General features: G+C 45.7%; 1 long non-coding RNA gene across 2 annotated transcripts in view; it reads right to left on the reverse strand.

The window, feature by feature from the left end:
* Positions 1–13,241, reverse strand: part of LOC129640754 (uncharacterized) — a 36,922-nt gene that overhangs the window by 17,897 nt on the left and 5,784 nt on the right. Inside the window, exon 2 of one of the 2 annotated variants that reach the window (XR_008708956.1) lies at positions 3,912–5,516. The exons of the other annotated variant lie outside the window; for it this stretch is intronic. This is a non-coding gene — a long non-coding RNA (uncharacterized LOC129640754). Of the gene's footprint in view, positions 1–3,911; positions 5,517–13,241 lie in introns of those variants that run through there. 2 annotated transcript variants of the gene reach the window in all.

Raw genomic sequence — 13,241 nt, forward strand, 5'->3', positions numbered from 1 at the left:
CGCGCGAGGCACACATTCTACCTTCCTAAGCTGGGAGGGAAGTTCCAACCGTTTAGCCTCCTTAGAGGCAGAGCTTCCGAAGACGAAAGGTCGAACTACAAGGCCAACCTGGGACTGACAGCAGAGATGCCAGGGGAGAGGAGAAACCAAGCCTGAAGAGGAAGATCAAAGGCGAAGGGCGCCCCCTGGCGGCTGTTAGTGACCCTGCTCTGGGAGGGTTTGCGAGCGCACCTGACACCGCAGGCCGCCCACCAACGGACGGCCCCACAGCTGCTCACGGAGCTCCGGGCAATGCTCCCAACAGCCGCGCCAGCACAACCCCGCCTGACTCTCCATCCCCAGCCACTGCCCACTGGCAGCGCGGGGCAACACTTTCCCACCAGAAGGACAGGGTGGCTGGCTGGCTGGCTGGCTGGCAGTGGGGACGATTCCCCCAGCAGCGCCACATCCCCGGGATGTTTCTCATAAATCATGACCCCCGCAGACACGACCGCCAGAAACATTATGATTCCACATGGTCACACAGCTCGGGCCTGAGGATCCCAGGGTGAGCAGACGCCACGACTTGTCTGACCGCCGGTATCACTGTCACACATCCCTTCAAGGAGCGGAACCTCAGAAAACTAGAGAAGATGGCCAGGCAAGCTGCCTCAGCAGAGCCCACACAGCATGCTCCCATCTCTCTGAGAGAACGGGCTCCACAGATGTCACCAGACTCGTCTGAGGGAATCAGAAGGAAATTTCAGCATTCAACAGGCAGGTGGAGGCGGGGATGAACTGGGAGACTGGGGTTGACATATATACAGTACCGATACTACACATAAAGTCCATGAGTAAGGACCTAGTGTACAGCACAGGGAAGTCTACTCAGTGCTCTGTGGTGAAGTAAATGGGCAGGAAATCTAAAAGAGAGGCAGATAGATAGATAGATAGATAGATGATTGATTCACTTTGCTGTACAGCAGAAATTGGCATAGCAGTGTAAAGCCACTATACGCCAAGAAATGAATGAATGGATGAATGACTTTTTACAAAAGGAGCACACTGGGCCCCCTAGAACTTGTGGAAAGGAGGAGTCCACACCCAGGGTGCAGCACAGTGCCAGGGCTGCCCTCGTGTTGGTCCACTGCCAACGGACTGCCTAGACCAGGCCTCTTCTACCCCAGAGAGCTCGACGCAGAGGTGGGGAGGCAGCCAGTTGTGGTCTCTGCAGTGCTCTGCTCTTACTCACGCAGCCATCCCAAGGCTGAGATCACCGGGAGAAGAAGGGACCCACAGCCCACCTCAGGCAGACACGACCGCTGTCACTCACTTCGTGGATGTCCCACTGCAGTTTCGTGTTCCTGTCCTTAGACTTGAGGAGGTCCTTCCTGGCCGTGTCCAGGTCTTCCTCCAGATCTGTAACGTGGAAAGAGAGGGCTGCCAGGCACTCCTTCAACTGGCTCTCCTCCTGTGACTGCTTTTCTATGACTTCCTGAGTGCAATCACCTTAGTCAGGTCTTCCTCGTGGCTTAGAGAGCCGTAGGAGAGTCTCTAAGGGGGAAAGGAAGCCTTAGCCCTGTTTTGAGAGGGAAGGAACACAGCACTTCCAGGCAATCGGTGAGGTCAAAACAAGGCACTAAGTGTACAAATCCAGGATGGATGGGTGGCTGGTACCTTCTCGTCCAGGGCCTTGTGGTGCTCAAACAGCAGTTTCCGTGCCCTGAGCACCTCCACCTCGCTGGTCATGTTAGCTGGGGACTGTGCCTGCCGCTTGCCCACTGTAATCCGGAAGGATGGAATGTACCGGGCAACCAGTAACCCCAGGTGCTCCAACAGCAGCTGCAGGGCAGGGCCAAAGGGGCACTTTCAACCTCATGCTTGACTTCAGGCCCGATAACTCCTTTCAGCCTCACGCTACAGCTGGAAACATGCTAAGGCACGTTGGAATCCTGCCAGTTCAGTCTAAAGTTAAGAGTGGACTTCCCCAGGGGCCCAGTAGTTACGACTCCACCCTTCTGCAGGGGTCATGGGTTTTAATCCCTGATTGGGGAACTAAGATCCCACACAAAGTGTAGCATGGACAAAAATGTAAGTTGAGAACTCCCCTCTCAAAGGTACTAAAATTACATTAGCTCTCATCATAAATTTGAAGTAAGGTATGAGAACCACAAACTGATCCACCCTGGTCTTCTCAGTGGGAAGATGTGAAAAATGACTTGAAAATCAGACAGAGTTTAAAGACAGCAACACAGAGGCTAGCGGTGACCCACGTGGGGCAAATGTCAACACGTGAGAATCCCCCTGCTGACCCTGGTGTTGCTTCTTTCTGCTTTCAGTTCAGCAATTTCTCCTTCTCTTTTAAGAAGCTGGTCCCTGCATATTTTGAGCTCTACGCTAGGAGTTGGAAACTCCTAGAAAACAGTTAAATGAGAAACTAAATGCAAACATAAATTAAAAAGAGAGCAAGACTGTGAAGACTGACCCTGTCAAGTCTCTCCAGGCTTCACACAAAGGATCTCCTTGCCCCTCCAGAGAAGAGGGGGTCCACTGACCCCAAGACCACACAGACCACCACAACTCAGACTGGCCTTTGGCCTCCACCTCGACCTGGCAGGCACGCAGCAGGGGAGAACCCGGAATCCAAGCCTGCCTTCTCAAGACCCAGGGACGCCTGAGAAGCTTTCCAAAACATAAACCTAACAACAAAGTGGATAAAGAGATTCTTAAATGACACACAGACCAATGACCTAGAGCCACTGGGGAGAGTGAAGAATAAAGGGAAGGTCTACAAGGCCACCAAGCTTTGGAGTGTTCCTCTGGGACAAAGGCAGATGGCACCCCAAGGCCATCTGTTATCCTGACTCCACTGAAGCCACCCAGTCATTCAGTCAACTGGGGAAAATGTAAAATTTATGTTATATGTATTTTACCACAATTTACATGCACGCAGGGCCGTCCACGTGGTGAACTTGCTCAAGCTGAACCACACGGAGTCTTTCGTTCTTCTGTTTTTCTTTGCAGAAACAGAAAGATCCTGGGCTACGTATCCCCTACTATATACTGGGTGTCCAGCACCCAGAACAGTGCCCAGCACTTGTAAGAGGCATGTAGTAGACATGTGAAGCTATGAGGGTGTATGTCATACACGTAAGCAGTAGGTACCCGTCATTAAAACACTGGACACATTGCTCTGTGGCTTGTAAGATGGGAGACATTAACGGGCTTAGCCTTTCTGCTTCAAGGACTGACTCTCTAGCTCGATCCTCATGCCCCAGAGACTCCTCCAGCCAGTGTATTCTTTCCTTGGAAGAAGGGAGACGTAAAGGGTTTAGCCTTTCTGCTTCAAGGACTGACTTGATAGCTCAGTCCACATGCCCCCGTGACTCCTCTAGCCAGTGTTTCCCTTCTTGTGGGGCCCCCGCCCATCCTCTACGTGGCACCTGCACAACCTCTTACAAGGTAAACTGCTGGGGTCGATCCTGCCCACTAAGGCCAAAATGCCCTGGCCAGCAGGGCCCACAACTATGCTAACAAAATGAAACACAACCCCAATGCTTCACTGGGTGAGGGCCAATCCGATGGGCGTAGTCCCTGGCTGCTCTCAGCTTGTTGAAGTCCTTTAACGGACTGGAACCTGGTGGTCTAGAGTCGATGATAAGAAGGTAAAGGAGAGAAAAAGGCTGATATTCCTTGATTTATGCAGAAAGCCAATAAAGCCCCTGAGACGGGACTTGCTCTGTTCACGGAGGCCTCAGGTGCCCTCTCGATGGAGTGAAGATGGAGAGCGCCTTCTCCAGAGGGTCTTAGAAGCCCGGGTAGGAAAGTGAACTCAGAGAGCCTCTGCACTCCAAGGGATCAGCCTGAAAAAGAGAGAGAGAGAGAGAGAGAGAGAGAGAGAGAGAGAGAGAAATACACGGGGACCAGAGCTCTGATGGAGCAAAGGTGTTTTAATCAAACATGGTGTGGGCATATAGACTGTCTTACAAGGTAGTTGTTCTCAGCAAAGATAAAGATTAAAATTCCAGACTTACAAAACATAGGTGATCCATATTAAAGGGAGAGAGAGTTGTATACAATCACTTTTACCGTATGGTTCACAGGAAGGAAGAGGGTACTTATCACTGTATAGAAAAACTAATGAAGGAAATGCCTGGATTCTTCAGCCCGCGGGAGAGGCTTGCCTCTCCTCTTCAGGAATTAATAAGGAGCAGAGAATTCCTGACAGATCCAAAACAGCACACAGGATGCCTCTTGTTAAATGCTTCCTGACAATTCCCTCTATTTTATTAAATTTGTCAAAAAAAGGTCTTGACCAAATGAGTTTGGTTAGTATTAACCAACCTTATAGAAAGGCGATGGTAAACAACAAATATAATTATCAAGACAATCACCAAAGCTACAGTTCCAGACCCGATACTGTGGGTAATACTTTGAAACCATCCTCGTGGGTCTAGCCCAGGTAATTTGTTCAGCTAAGGTTTCCAAATTAGGGGAAGAGGGCAGATTTTTAGAAAAGGTTTTAAAGATTTTCTTTTATAGTAATTGTACATTCAGAGAGGCATTATCACGTATATTTTGTAAATGAAATTTGATTTGTTCCCAGTTGTAGGCACTATGATTGACGTGAACAGGAATAACACAAAAAGCTTAAAGAAATAGAGGAGTTAATACAAGTATACAGTTTGCAATTAATACAAGTTACAGAACGTAAAAGTCTTATTAAATTGTAAATTTTCTATGGCTATAACAAAAGGAAGTGGGACACAGGCCTGTATAAAATATGACTGACTGTAGCAAAAGAAATAGTTACTATGACGACTGGTCCCTATGAAATGTCCGGTCCAAGTTCCAAGTTCTTCGGTGCTCTGATGCTCGCAGCAAGTTTCCAAATGGCCCATTGTTCAGACCCACTCTGTTTATCGAGGACGATCTTAGGAGGAGGTGGGGCTAATCCACGGTCAAGCCACTCAAGAAGTCGTTTGTCATAGTAATGTTCCATCATAGTGTCAGTGACCTTCCATATCACACACAGTGTTGTTAATATCATCTGAGCAGTCAGATAACCACATACCATGGGGTCCCCAATCAACAATTGTATGATTAGCCACAAACATTGATTTTCTTGATTTGGTTTGACATTTGTCCCAAGGAATGGGAGTATAAGTAAAGTTTTTATACGTAAACCCTTTGCATAAAGTTCTTTGTTCTTTCCCTAACTCTTTCCCTAAAGTTTCAGTAGTATAAACATGGTTTACAGACGAAGAAAGGGCAGTAAATAATCCAAGCAGTGTCTGAAAGTCTTCTTTTGGAGGCAGGACGAAAGCCCAAGTTTGTCAGCCCAAATTTGTCGGCTGACGTTTATGCACAATTTTGCTGGGCCCATGCACAAGGGAAGGACTTCATAGCCTAAAGAAAAATTAATTAGTTTTCTTTCCTGCCCAGGGTGTGAAGGCCCTTTCATGTACTAGGGGAGAAAGCATATGTATAGAGTCATTAGTTGAAATGATTGGTCCTCTCTCTGTCCATTCGACCACCTGTAATAGAGGGGGGTTGGGTGTTAGTCTGAGCTTGAGCAGGGGGAGGCACAGGCCAAAAGACTGAGCATTGCCAGGAGAATGTATTCAGGACTCGGAGGCAACCCTTGTTGAGAGACCAAATTTTCAGCTTGATTAGTAGGGCTTTTATTTGTCTCCAAGTGAGGAGATCATCGGGGTGATGCCGCCGAGGGTGGTGCTTTCTGAAGATTTTTGGAGCAGACATGGCCCGTATTGGAATTTCTTCTTCCTGGGGTTCTTATTTCACCTCCATTTTGAATGCCGGGGCCCCCCTTGGGTCGAATCTTAAGAAGAGGTTAAAAAATTTAAAACAAATAAAGCTGTAGTAACAATAGTTATAGGTTTAGAAAATGTTAGAACCTAGTAAAGTCTGCTTTAGATAAGGAAGACAGTAGTGTACCTGTGTATTCCCCTTTTAAAATTTTTTTTATTTGTAACTTTAGTGTGTGATGTGTTTGTTTTGACTATGTCTTGTGTCTGTGGATTATAAGGAATACCTGTAATATGTATTTATTGATAGGTATTACAATTTTATGAGGATCGGAGCCAATTAGAGTTTTAGTCCTAATTCTTCCACTGATAACGATTAGAGCAATTAAATCAAGGTCGGGTGTAAGTGACTTTATTTCCATAAAACGGGTATAGATCCATTTTACTGGGTGTTCTTGTTGGGCAATAAGTCCTGTGGGAGAATTAGAGGGGAGTATAAACAATTCTAGAGGTAAATCTATTTTGATGCGAGTAAGAAATTGTTTTTGTAATTTATTTTGCACCAAACAGAGTTCTTCTCGTGCCTCTTGAGAAAGTGAATGAGGGCTATTTAAATCAGGATCTCCTTTTAAAGTACTAAATAGACTATTCAGTTGATAATTAGCAATGCCTAAAGAAGGTCTAATCCAATTAATATCACCTAAGAGCTTTTGAAAATCATTTAAGGTTGATAATTTATCAGCACGGATCTGAGTTAGTTCGGGAGTAATGTGTTGTTGCCTATTAACAACGAACCCCAAGTAATAGTAAGGTGTAGAGGTTTGAATTTTTTCAGGGGCAATGATTAATCTAGAGTTTTTAAAGCATAGTTGAGCTACATCAAACATGTGTTCAGTGTTTAAGATAGATGGAGCCGAAAACAATATATCATCCATATAGTGAATAACAAGAAAGTTAGGAAATTGCTTTCTCACAGGCTCAAGGGTTTTGGCTACATAGTACTGACACATGGTGGGAGAATTCATCATCTCTTGTGGCAGTACAGTCTATTGGTACCGTTCATGAGGTCTAATATGATTAGGAGAAGAGACAGAGAAAGTGAATCTCTATTGGTCTAAAGGGTGTAAAGGTATATTAAAAAAGCAATCTTGTCCTGGTTGCAATGCACCCATAGGTTTCACAGATGCACTAACTTTTCTAAGGTCTGTTAGGAGACGCCATTTGTTAGTTGTTTTTTTTTTATGACAAAAATAGGAGAGTTCCAAGGAGAACAAGATTCTTCAATATGTTTTAATTCTAGTTGTGCATCTATAAGTTCCTTAGCCGCCTGTAATTTCTCTTTCGTGAGGGGCCACTGCTCTGTCCAAATAGGCTCGTCATTCTTCCAAGTTATTTTAATAATTGTATTGTTTGTTAAATGAGCAGTGGCCCCCAGGGAAAATGTGGGATGTATATCTCAGTATGTCATATCTTATATCTTTTTATTAAAAGCATATATCTCACTTTTCCTTAGCAACTATGAAGTGTCTTGTATATTAGCATTTTATAGATTGGTTAATATATTTATATTTATATATATCAATATATTATACATTATAAAATATATTTATTAATAGTTTAAAATCTCTTTAGTTTTTCTGTAAGAAAAACTTTTTGTAAGAGGAATTTAATGTTTAGTAATTAATGTTTTAAAATCTTATTTTATTTGGAAATGACCTAGCTGTTTAATAAACTTTTATTATTTAGTTTTAGTACAACTCTAGAAATTTAAGTTATTCTAATCCTAAGAGACTATTTTAGATTACAATAACAGATTATAATAATAGATTATTCTATTAAAACTATAATTACTTTTAACAGTTTATCCAAAAGTTTTTATCTCATACATATATATATCTATATATATATCTATATATATAGATATATATATAAAGAGTTACCTTTTTGTTGACAAATTTAGTTTACCTTAAACCTAGGCATAAGAAAAGTATTATATAATGTTGATGACTTAAGACATGTCTTAATTAGATTAGCAAACAATTATATTTAAATTATATTCATATTTAAATAATTATATATATTTAATATTTTTCAGTTCACGTGAATTTGAATTTAAGTAGAGCTCGTTAACTTCATAGTATCTAAAACCAAAGCTGGTATATCGATGGCAACACTGCCAGATGTTGAGGGTTTCAGGTAAAAGATGGAATTTGTCTCAGGTTTTTGCTGAAGGGGACGTGGGGGGTCCCTGCTTGCAGTTTTCTGGAATAGGTTTCCTTTCAATGCCAGATTTAGACTTACAATCTTTAGCCCAATGCATTCCTCTACTGTAGCGAGGGCAGATTTTTGGAGGTCTTTTATCTTTATATATTTTTCTTTTCTTTTTTTTTTAAGCTTTCTTAGGGCCATCCCTTTTTAAATGGTTCTTATTTCCACATGTAAAGCATCCTTTATTTCCCTTTCTTAACGCAGCAGCTATTGTTTCAGCTACCATTTGCATCTTTTGAGTTTCTAATCCTAGATTGCGACAAGCCTTGAAATAATCAATAGTCCCTTTCTCATGAATTGGAGCTATAGCTTTTTGACATCCCTGATTTGCATTATCACATAATGCAAGTAATTTGCAAGTAATTAAAGGTGTTTTAATCAACATGGTGTGGGCATATATACTGTCTTACAAGGTAGTTATTCTCAGCAAAGATAAAGATTAAAATTCCAGACTTACAAAACATAGGCGATCCATATTAAAGAGAGAGAGAGTTGTAAAGCAAATAATTTCTCTAGTTGCCTTTTGGCTTCTCCAAATACACTACGGGAAATAGCAGTTTCTAATCTAGCTAAAAAATCAGCATGCATTTCCTTAGATCCCTGAACTTTAAATAAGTGATGAAGTAAAGTAGAAAAGTGATGGGGCTTTCCAGCCTTTTTACCCATGTCTTAGTACTTACTGGCCTCAATAGGCCCTGCGGTCACTCCGTCCAAGAATCTGCCTACGTGTACCAAGTCCCTGTTCTGGGTGCCACTTGTTGAGGTCCTTTAATGGGCCAGAACTTGGTGGTCCGGAGTTGACGATAAGAAGGTAAGGGACAGAAAGAGGCTGATAGTCCTTGGCTTATGCAGAAAGCCAATAAAGCCCCCGACACGGGACTTGCTCTGTTCACGGAGGCCTCAGGTGCCCTCTCAATGGAGTGAACACACAGAGTGCCTTCTCGAGAGGGTCTTAGAAGCCCGGGCAGGAAAGTGAACTCAGAGAGCCTTTGCAGAGCTCCAAGGGATCAGCCTGAAAAAGAGAGAGAGAGAGAGAGAAAGACAGACACGGGGACCAGAGCTCTGATGGAACAAAGGTGTTTTAATCAACATGATGTGGAAATATATACTGTCTTACAAGGTAGTTATTCTCAGCAAAGATAAAAATTAAAATTCCAGACTTACAAAACATAGGCGATCCATATTAAAGAGAGAGAGAGTTGTAAGCAGTCACTTTTACCGTATGGTTCACAAGAAGGAAGAGGGTACTTATCACTGTATAGAAAAATTAATGAAGGAAATGCCTGGATTCTTCAGCCCGCGGGAGAGGCTTGCCTCTCCTCTTAATTCCTGAGTATTCAGGAATTAATAAGGAGCAGAGAATTCCTGACAGATCTAAAACAGCACACAGGAAGCCTCCTGTTAAATGCATCCTGACATCCCCTCAGGCCACTCTCCTTACAGGACTTGGGCCGAGGCCAAGTTCTTCCTTGTCTTGGCCTTTGCCTTGGGGTTGCAGCACTGAAAAAGTGCCCACAGGCGGGCCCTGCTGCAACCCATCCTCGCGGATGGGGGCAGCCCCCCACTCGGGGGCAACTGCTGTTTCACGGCAGGATACCCACCAATCTCACACTACAACCACTGCTATTCACACTATGACCACCACTCTCACACACACTGCTCTCACACACCACTCTCACACACACCGCTCCCACACTATGACCGCTGCTCTCACACTATGACCACTAGCACCACTGTCTCAAGGAGAAATGGCATGAAGGCTCTGCCTCCAGCACGTCTCCTACGAGCCTGGAACCGGAACCCACTCAGTCACAAGGGGCTCTGTGGTAACGGGGGGCTGGGCTCAGGCCCACCTTCAAGGGTGCAGAGAGGGGGGACGGGCTGCCAAAAAGACGACAGGTGAGTGTGGGGTGCGGGAGAAGGAAGGCCGTGCCCGTGGCTCAGGCCCCCAGTCAAACATGACCCTGCAAGGTACTGGGTCACAGTCGAACCGACCAGTATGAACTCCTTCAGAAACCACCACCCCTGGGAATGAGCACATCTTCTAAGTGGGCTTCTGCCCCCCTTTAAGCCCCAAACAAGCCTCCAGTGAGGCTACTGAAAGGGCACCCATGAACTCAAGGGCGTCCCCAGAACCCACCTGGCTGAGGAGGACTCACCACGCTAGCTGCCCCTCACTCTCACCCTGAGCTCGGTCCTCCCTGACTGACTCCCTCACTCGAGCTCAGCAAGGGCTTGACCAACCTCGCTCCAGGCACTTAAAATGAACCCACAGTGCGTACAGGGGTTCATTCAACCTGCTGTGAACTCGCCCGTTTAACTTCGACCCTGGGCTGTCAGACGACTCTGCCCCGTGGGGGCTGCAAGGTGGAGGTTCAGGGGTGTCCCTGCCTCGAGCCGCGACAGCCAGCGCCTCCCAGAGCCCACCAGGTGCTGCACCACCCTCCGCCCCCGAGTCTCCCACCCCTCTCCTGGCCCCACTCCCACCCTCGCGGCTCTCCACTAGCCAGAGCACAGGCCACTTGCTCCTGGCTCAGCCTGGACCTCTGCTGTCATTTGAGGACCTCGGTCCCCAGGGTGCTTGGGGTCCTATATCCACCCATCTCACGAATTACACACTCTGGGAGAGACAGAGTACAGTTTGGGGTCCCGCCTGCAGTTCACCCTGAACACGTTCTCTCTTTTTGGCTTTATCTACTGGAGTTCTCTGAGATGTGTTTTTAAAACCTCAACTGTTGCTTTCAAAAAGACTGTAAAATCACTGTGCTCAACTTTAAGAATAAAATCTTCATTTTCCACCTTAAAGTGAAACTGGAGGGAAGACTAAAAGCAGTCATTTTTCCAAACTGAAATAGAAAACCCACATGTGACCATGTCACAGAATACAGGTCACGTAACCCCTCCCTCCTCAGCCTTGGCCTCCACCACCAGCAGCCCGTCATCGCAAGGCCTGCCCTGGGCCGGCAGGGGCAAGGGCAGAGGGGAGACCGGCTCCTCTGTGTCCAGGCCGTGTGGGCTGCTTGCTCCACCTCCTTCCCAAGTTCACGTGGCACTGAAACAGCCCGGGCAAGCTGGGGATTCTGACCAGAAACACAACCGTGGGTACTAAGCAAGGACACCTGGTTCTTGTTTTCCCCAGTATCAAAGTTGATCAATACAAGTACTGTGACTGTTACATGTGGCTTCAGATGACAGAATACACCCAGGGTGTCCCCACTTCCAGTGACAGATGCAAGCAGCTTGTAGATCAGCCTACCGAGAACTAGAAAAGCTAAACACAGTTTAAAAAGAGGTCCTTAGGCAGCCACAATCCAAGATTTCAAACAAAAGGGAAGCCCAGTGAGGGAGCTGAAGACTGAGAGGCCCGCTCCTTCCCTCGGGCCATCTGAACAAAGCCGACTCTGCGAAGAAAAGGCAGGAAAAAAGTCAAGCAGAGGGGACTGGATAACACAGCTCTGGACGGTTCCTTGGGCTGGGAAGACAAAAATTTGAGTGCAGGCCTAGTGAATCAGTTCGGATGTCAGAAAATGGACCCAACACTCTGCCCAAACTGGTTGAGCACTATCTGTCACCTCGTGGTGCTCAGGAGACAGATGGTGGGCTTCAGGACCTGCTGAGAAGAGGGCGGCCCTGGGAGGCAGCCCAGGCTTCCAGATGAAGACGCGGGAAAGCTCCTCCCTGGGCTCAGGGGGAAAGGTGGGTGAAGGCTGCTGAGACTGAGCTTACAAGGAACCCCCAGCCTCAAGTCCATCAGGCCCTGAGTGAACAGACAGCTCTGTCCCCACTGGAGGTCTGTGTCAGAGGAGACTCTGGCGAAGACAGCATCACTCAGAACCTCTAGGGTTTTCCAAACATAATGTCCAACATGCAATCAAAAAACCAAAAGAGGGTGTAACAACAAACAGGACCAAGAGAAAAAAAAAACTGAACCAGATCCAGAGGTATCAGATGTATATCAGCATATCAGAGGTATGCTAGAGGTATCAGATGCAAATGTCACCTGTTGAAAAATATACTTGACAAAAGGAAAAATTTCTGAGAATCAAAACCGACTCTCGAACTTTACAATAACAGTGACTGAATTTAAGAACTCAGTCTCTGGCCTTAACATCACATTGGACATAGCTGAACAGATGATCAGTGAACTGAAAGATGGGTCAGGTAAAAAATATATATAAGAGAGAAAAAAAGGATAGAATATAGTGAAGGAGCCCCTTGTTAAACTACGTTGTTAAAAAGTATAAATGGGGACTCTCATGGTGGAGAAAAGAGAAAGGGGAATAAGAAATGCCTCCAGGGGTTGAAACGAAAGACCCTCTTGATGAAAGTGAAAGAGGAGAGTAAAAAAGCTGGCAAAACTCAACATTCAAAAAAATGAAGATCATGGCATCTGGCCCCATCACTACGTGGCAAATAAATGGGGCAACAATGGAAACAGTGACAGACTTTATTTTGGGGGCTCCAAAATTACTATAGACAGTAAAATTAGAAGATGCTTGCTCCTTGGAAGGAAAGCTATGACAAACCTAGACAGCATATTAAAAAGCAGAGACATTATTTTGCCGACAAAGGTCATTTAGTCAAAGCTATGGTTTTTCCAGTAGTCATGTATGGATGTGAGAGTTGGCCCATGAAGAAGGCTGAACGCCAAAGAATTGATGCTTCTGAACTGGGGAGTTGGAGAAGACTCTTGAGAGCCCCGTGGACTGCCAGGAGATCCAACAAGTCACTCCTAAAGCAAATCAGACCTGAATATTCACTGCAAAGACTGATGCCGAAGCTCCAATACTTTGGCCACCTGATGTGAAGGACTGACTCATTGGAAAAGAACCTGATGCTGGGGAAGACTGAAGGCAGGAGGAGAAGGGGACGACAGAGGATGAGATGGTTGGATGGCATCAATGACTCGATGGTCATGAGCCTGAGCAAGCTCGGGGAGTTGGTGATGGACAGAGAAGCCTGGTGTGCTGCAGTCCATGGGGTCGCAATGGGTCAGATACTGAGCGACTCAACTGTCTGACAGGGACAGTGGCAAGAGTTGGTTCAAGAATCAGACCACTGACTCAAAGATGAAACCACACATTGGTTTCAGCAGCTATGCAGGTGCCTAAGGCAAGAAGAGCATGTTCAAGCGCTCAGAGGAAAAAAGGTGTGGCTTTTAGTGGCACAGCAACACTGAGAGCTGACTTTCCAAGAACAAGGAAGTCAGAAGATAATGGACTGGCA

The sequence above is a fragment of the Bubalus kerabau genome, unplaced genomic scaffold (genome assembly GCF_029407905.1).
Source record: "Bubalus kerabau isolate K-KA32 ecotype Philippines breed swamp buffalo unplaced genomic scaffold, PCC_UOA_SB_1v2 scaffold_40, whole genome shotgun sequence".
NCBI lineage: Eukaryota > Metazoa > Chordata > Mammalia > Artiodactyla > Bovidae > Bubalus > Bubalus kerabau.